The sequence below is a fragment of the Moschus berezovskii genome, chromosome 6, assembly GCF_049115385.1.
Source record: "Moschus berezovskii isolate FMDL1 chromosome 6, NW_MosBer_1.0, whole genome shotgun sequence".
Taxonomy (NCBI): domain Eukaryota; kingdom Metazoa; phylum Chordata; class Mammalia; order Artiodactyla; family Moschidae; genus Moschus; species Moschus berezovskii.
In genome coordinates, this window is record NC_142465.1 from 85,781,764 (window position 1) to 85,789,502 (window position 7,739).

The following is a 7,739-nucleotide window of genomic DNA, read 5'->3' on the forward strand; positions in this document are numbered from 1 at the left end:
GACTGAGTGACTGAACTGAATTGAATTGAACTGAACCCGAATTAGGGCTTCCCCCATGGCTCAGTCAGTAAAAAATCTACCTGCAATGCAGGAAGACGCAGGTTTGATCCCTGTGTTGGGAAGATCCCCTAGAGGAGTAAATGGCAACTCATTCCAGTATGCTTGCCTGGAGAATCCCCATGGACAGAGGAGCCTGGTGGGCTACAGTCCAGAAAGTCACAAAGAGTCAAATACGACTGAGCGACTGAGCACACACACAGCCTGAATTAATCAGATCAGTATTGGTTTGTTTATTTAATGGATAGTGGACAGATGCGGGGACAGAGGATCTATTGAAAATATGGCTATGCAAAGAATTCCATATGAATTAAAGTTAAACAGAAAGCAGAAGATGATCAGAAGAACTGGAGTAACAGAGATTTCTTTCTCTTGGGGAGTCACAGACATCTTCCAGTGAGATAGATTTCAATTCGGCCCTTGAGGGATGATGGACCATGAACCAGGTCAGGCATTGAAGAATGATATAAATTCAAAGTCAAAGAGTAGGGCCCATTCAGAAAATGCCACAAAGCTCCACACGACTGGGGAGAATGACATGAGAAGTATGGAAGGAAAGATGGGAGAAGCAAGAGCCTTGGGCCGGAGTCAGGTACTGACCATCCTCCTATGCTACTTTATGGTACCTAGCACATTGACTCATCTCCCTTCTCATCCCTGGCAACACTGAATTAGTCATCTAGTTGCTTCCCTAGTGACTCAAATGTAAAGAATCTGCCCACCATGCAGGAGACCCTAGTTCAATCCCTGGGTTGGAAAGCTTCTCTGGAGAAGGGAATGGCAACCCAGTCCAGTGTTCTTGACTGGATAATTCCACAGAGAGGAGCCTGGTGGGCTACAGTTCATGGGATCACAAAGAGTCAGATATGATTGTGTAACTAACACTTGCACTTTGCTTTCTTTTCCCCACTGAGCCTAAGTGGGGCCTTAGAAACCCTTTCAGCAGGACACTCCCAAGAAAAAGTTTCAACTAAAAAGAGTTGGCATCTCTATTTGTCACCACCGATATTAACACATTACTAACTGGAGATCCCCTGGAGAAGGAAATGGTAACCCACTCCAGTATTCTTGCCTGGAGAATCCCATGAATGGAGAAGCCTGGTAGGCTACAGTCCACGGGGTCGCAAAGAGTCGGACACGACTGAGCGACAGAACAGAACAGAACAGAACTGGAGACACATTAACACCACAGGTGTAAGCTTCTGCAAAAATCTCCTAGTCAGTAGTCTGTTAACCATGAAAAGCCTCAAATACCTGATTCAGACTTTAGAAAGACAGTTTTGGTGAAGAGATGAACACAAAAGATGGAGGAGGAAGTGATTGAAGACGAGAGAGGATGAAGTGCAATCAAACAAAGTAACCGATATAAAGTAGAAGTAGTCATAATAAATTTGAGAACAAATTCAGTAGGTGGGTTCAATCCAGATTTGGCACTAAGAGGAAGAGGAGAGAAGAGGGTGGAAACCAAGGGAAAATCATGGACAGCTCTATTTAGGAGGCTTTATGTGGACAACCAGGAGATGAGTGGGTGGTGCCTAGTTCCACATCCCCCCTGCCCACCTGCGACTTGGGCCGCAGCTGTGGTGAACACTTCCTGCGCATGCTGTCAGCCTCCTCCTTCAAGGACCTGCTAAATGCCTCTGTTTTTCTGCCTCATGACTGTGGAACTTCCTAGCACAGAAATAGCCCAGAAAAGGCGAGACATTTATGATGTTAGAGGTGGCGGGAGGTGGTGGGTGACATCAAGCCAGAAGGAAAGCAAATTGGTGGGTAAATGTCCCAGCCTCCTGTCCTTCAAAGGGAAAAATCTGAGGTACGTTCTATATGGTTCCTGAGGGTCGCCAGTGAGACTGAACCTCAGCCACCATGGTAGTAATCAGACCAGTAGCACACTTCCTCGGCCCCTCCTTTCCAGGCTTTTCTGAACTCCTCACTCTTACTTCTGGAATGATCCCTCAGATAAACCACCTGCATCTTAGTCCTTGTTTCATGCTCACTTTGGGGTTATCCATAAAGACTGATAAAAATGCCTGTATTTGAAAGGGATGGAGACTTCAGGGGAAGGCTAAGGACCTCCCTGGTTGAGAATGAGCCTGCCAGTGCAGGGCACGTGGGTTCATTCCCTGGTCCAGGAAGACTCCACATGCCATGAGGCAACTAAGCCCATGCAAGACAATCATTGAGCCCCCACTCTAGAGTCCACAAACTGGAGCCCGTGCATCTAAAACCTGTGCTCTGCAGCAAGAGAAGCCACCACACCAAGAAGCTCACGCACCACAACTAGAGAGTAGCCCCTGCTACCCACAACAAAAGAAAGCCAGGGCACAGCAACAAAGACCCAGCACAGCCATAAATAAACAGTTATTTAAAGCCTTAAAAAAGAGAAAGCTAGGACTGGAGACTGTAGGAGGGAAAATAAAGCAGTCATTTTGGGAAACAGGAAATGTGAAGTTCCTGTGGGGATTCCAAGCATTAAGGGATGAGAACAGCAGACGGAGGCTGCCAGTCATGGCAAAATAGCAAGTTAATGGATAAAAAGAAATTATATTTTACTAGTCAGTGTCATCTGTGTTGTATTTGAGTTGCTTTTTTTCTGTTATGTGATAAATGGGTAGTAGTTGAAATCTGGAAGCAGATGAAATCTTATGGCAAAAGTCAATTCATGCTTTAAAAAAAGACCAAAGGCATGAACCTAAACTCCAAGACAGGTTTTTGGAGCCTGATGCCCCGCACACTCTGCACACCCTTTGGTAAACTAATGAGGTTGCCAAGATACAAATTAATGGAGAAAAAGAAATTATATTTTACTAGTCAGTATCATCTGTGTTTTATTTGAGCTGTTGGTTTTTTTTTTTTTAATTTCCTTTGAAGAATGTTACATTGAAGAAAAAAGCTAAAAATTACAGGAAATAATTTGCAGATTTTGATCGCACTGGTGGAGATTTTGGGAGACAAAGGGCATAGTGGTAGGATCAGCTTCCCTCCCTCCTGTTCAGTGACTGTCACTGGTCACTTGGGCAAAGTAGTTTCTGTATTTTGTGAAGCTGATGTGAAGAGCAGCTGATGAGTAAGCACTTTGTTTATAAAGTTGTGCTGTCAAATATGTTAGCTACCAGCCACATGTGGCTATTGGGGACTAGAAATGGTGGCTAGTGTAATTGAGAAGTTTCACTGTGTGTGCATGCTAAGACACTTGAGCCATGTCAAACTCTTTGCAACCCAATGGACTGTAGCCTACCAGGCTCCATAGAGATTCTCCGGGCAAATATACTGGAGTGGGTTGCCAAGCCCTCCTCCAGAGGATCTTCTGGACCCAGGGATGGAACCTGAGTCTCTTACATCTCGTGCATTGGCAGATGGGCACCACTAGTGCCACCTGGGAAGCCCGAAGTTTCCTTACTATAGTTTAATTAATTTAAATATAGAAGCTTAAGCATTGTAAACTATTTTTCCATGAAATACAACTTAGTTTTGGTAGGACTATAATACTCATAGTTGAAAATTTTTCATCTAAATGTCTATTTCTTAGACCTAGTATGATATTTTGTCTCATTAATAATGTTTAACTTGGGCTTTCCTGTGGCTCAGACAGTAAAGAATCTGCCTGCAATGCGGGAGAACTGGGTATGATTCCAGGGTTGGGAAAAACCCCTGGAGGAGGCCATGGCAACCCACTCCAGTAGTCTTGCCTGGAGAATCCCCATGGATTCTCATGGACAGAGGAGCCTGGAGGGCTACATCCCACGCGGTTGCAAAGAGTCGAACAGGACTGAGTGTCTAAGCACACACACAGTATGATATTTTTGTCTCACTAATAATGTTTAACTACTTTGTTGAGGTATAAATATCATAGATAAGCCTGCACATTGTTAATGTACACAGTCTGATGAGTTTGGGTATATACACACACCCTAGAAATCATCACCATAATCAGAGGGAATAGACATAGCCATCACCTCCAGAAGTTTCCTTATGTTCACCCTTTTCTGTGTTTGCCCTTACCATGAGTCCTACCATCTTAAAGTTTTAAGTGCATGATACTTTGTTTATTGTTGACTGTAGCAGATCCCTAGAGCTAATTCTTCTTGCTAATTCTCATGTAGCATTTTACAATGAGAATGTTTTGGATATGTTCAATTTAAATATGCTCATTTTTAAAATATCTTTTTGCTTTTTTCAATGAGGCCATTAAAAAATAAAATTGTATATGTGGCTAACATCATAATGTTGCGACCTAAATGTCCATCAATAGACAAATGGATAAAGAAGAAGTGTTACATATACACAATGAAATATTACTCAGTCATAAAAAGATGAAGTAATGCCATTTGCAGCAACATGGACAGATTTGGAGATTTTCATACTGAGTAAAGTAAGTCAGATGTAAAAAGACAAATATCATATGATATCGTCTATGTGTGGAATCTAAAAAATAAAGAGTACAAATGAATTTATCTACATAACAGAAATAGAGTCACAGTTGAAGAAAACAAAATTATGGTTACCAGGGAATGTGGGAGAGGGATAAATTGGGAGATTGGGATTGGCATATACACACTACTATGTATAAAATAGATAAGTAATAATGACCTACTGTATAGCACATAGAACTCAATACTCTGTAATGGTCTACATGGGAAAAGGATCTAAAAAAGAGTGGATGTGTGTGTATGAATAACTGATTCACTTTACTGTACACTTGAAACTAACACAACACTGTAAATCAACTATACTCCCCAATTTTTTTTTTTAAGGGCACAGGTCCTATAAGAAAAGAAAAAATTGTTAGGATTTAGTTTTGATTTGTTTTGATTTTTGACACAGACTTTGACTCTTTAATGTATCTGCCAGTTTGTTTGTTTTATTGATGCCTAGAGCCCTGGATTTTCTTTCCAAATGGCAGGAAGAGGGTGAGCTCTGAGGAGGAAGCAAAACCAAAACAAACCAAGCTCCCTGGCCCTGCAGAGAACTGAGGTGAGGCAGGGTGTGGCTGGAGCTGCCCTGGCACCTGGAAACAAGGGATCAGGTAGAGGGCAGTCCGGGGTGAAGGCCTTGAGGATTGGTAGGGAGGATGCTCAGCTAGGGGAGCAGTGCTGTTCCTGGGACCTGTCCAAGAGAGGAGATGGAGCCAAAAGCCACTGGCGCTGGGAATCACAATAGAGGCCTGGACCAATCACAACGGAGAAAGTCTCATAAACAAGCTGCTGGGGAAAACACAAGGGAGGGGTGTGGTCCGAGGTGTCCTCCCATGGTCCACGTCATTCCTGCCAGTGGAGATGGTTTCACCCCACATCCCTCGTCTGGGACACTCTGCTGCCCAGCTGCTGACACATGTGTTTACTACTCGGCCCTCATGTTCAAAGCATACTCTGCTGCTCTCTCTTCAGATTAGTTGGTATTGTTGAGTTATTTTGCCTCTTCCACATTTCTCACATGAAAGTCTAATTTATTTGTTTGTTTCTCTACCCTACTAGACTGGAAACACCTTATCAGTCTATCACCAGAGCCCAGCAAGCTACCAGCTACGGAATGGTGGGCAGTGGACGTGGAATTAGAATTAGGAAACAATATCACTCCAGGATTCGTAAATCCCAGGACATTAACAAAAATTCCTCACAGATTCCTTTTATCACAACACGCGTGTATTTAAATATTCACATTTGCACATATATTAAAGTCTCGTGTATGTGAAAATAATCATTTTGATGTTGTTGGAGGTGAGGGGCCCTGCCTTTAGAATGGGTTGAACCTTTGGAGGTTGTTTTTAAGAGCTTTCTTTGCAGCTGGATTGTTCACTAGCTCAATGGGCCTAAAACGCTCCCAAAGAAATGCACTGTCCTTCCGGAAATAGCGGAAAGAAACACACCAAGTTTCTTGGCATGACGCAGCAAGGCAGGCTGCAATAGATTAGCTCTGCCCTTAACAACAAGTTTCACTGGGCCGATGAGAGATGTTATGGAAACATATCAAGGGAAAGCAGACTCCAACTTCAGCTGGCCAGCAGAGCATCGGCTAATCACTGCAAGGAAAACACTGAACCGGCACCAAGACTCACAAAGCAGCTTATTATAAGGATTTAATATACAATATTATGGAGATTCTGGAGAGCTTTTGTAATGAGATACGGAGCCTCGCTCTTCTCAGCCCCTGAGAAGTCAGATTTGGACAGGGGTCCATTTCAACTCAAATTAGTTGCCATTTGAGACAATTTGGAGGCCTTGGCAAAACGAAGTGGTCATCTCATCCTAGTGACCAGGAGAGCTGATCTCCCCAAAGTCAAAAATCCAACGACACTGCCCATTGTCAGGCCATAGATTCCCTTGCACAGCAGAGATATGCATCACTAACATTATTTTAAAGATGCTCTAATCACAACTCCAGTTTTGTGACCAGAAGGGCCAGGTTCCAGAGAGTCTAGATTGCAAAGGTTTTTTCTTTTGCTTGTTTAAGAAAGAAAGTGTTTTGTTTTGTTTTTTTTTTTGAGAATTTCTTCCAGGACTTTCCTGGTGGTGAGGTGGATAAGAATCTGCCTGCCAATGCAGGGGACATGGATTCAATCACTGGTCTGGGAAGATTCCACATGCCACAGAACAAGTAAGCCTGTACCCCACAACTAAAGAGTCCGAGCTGCAACAAGAGAAGCCACCGCAATGAAAATGTAGCCCCTGCTTGCCATAGCTAGAGAATGCCCACACAAAGTAATGAAGACCCAGCACAGTGAAAATAAATAAATAAATTTTTTTAAAAGGAACTCTTCTATGGCAAGGTTAATTCTTCCTTCAAGAAAGAAAATGGTGGCTCGATAGTTGTCAGCTACTGCAGCCATCAAGGGGTTGTTTCTCAGGGGCCGAGTCCACCCTACTGCTGAGGATTCCAAGGAAGGCATCTTCCAGGGCTTTCATGAATGCCCAATCTGCCTGGATCTTGCTCTGCCCTTGCTTGTCTAGCTGCTACCTATCAAATGGTTTTGTTTGCACAGAAACAAGAATTAAGTTATGTAAGCAAAGTCTTGCTATCACCATTTCTGACAGCTGCATTCTGTTCTGCCACACCCTTGTTTCACAGAAGGTTATCAGAAAACTGCCTGTGAACTTCATGGTGCCTGAGGAGGCTGAACTCCTGGGGCGGAGGTCTGGGCGTCTTCTGAAGGACACTGAGGCCCGCTAAGCATCACTGTTAAGTATACAACCTAGAACCTGCTGTTTCATTGATGCAAACAAGGCAAGGCAAGAGAGATCTTGCCATGTGTCAGCCAGAAAATAGAGTTGCAGATAAAACTGGAGAAAAGATTGATGTTCCTAAAGCTTATGGGCTCCCTGTCCCACCTTTCTGGATGTCCCTACCTTCTCTGCCATCGTTTGGCATCTGAGACCCTTTTTGTGGCTCTAACCCCACAGAATATACACTAGTAACATAAACCTTCTCTGAGTGTAGTGTTCCAGTAAACCAAAATCTAGATTGACACATGCTTTCAGATTTGTGCCACCTGAAAATTATACAGAGGTGGGCAATCATGCAGTCCACACCTCTTCAAGTCTCTGGGTTTCTTTTCAACCTGTCATCTTCTTGAGAAAGAGCCATTGAAACATGAAGAGAGACGATCTAGAAGCACCTCTACCCTTCCTAAAAAAGTATCATCTGGTGGGCAGAGCATCAAAGACAACATTAGACACCAGAGAGCA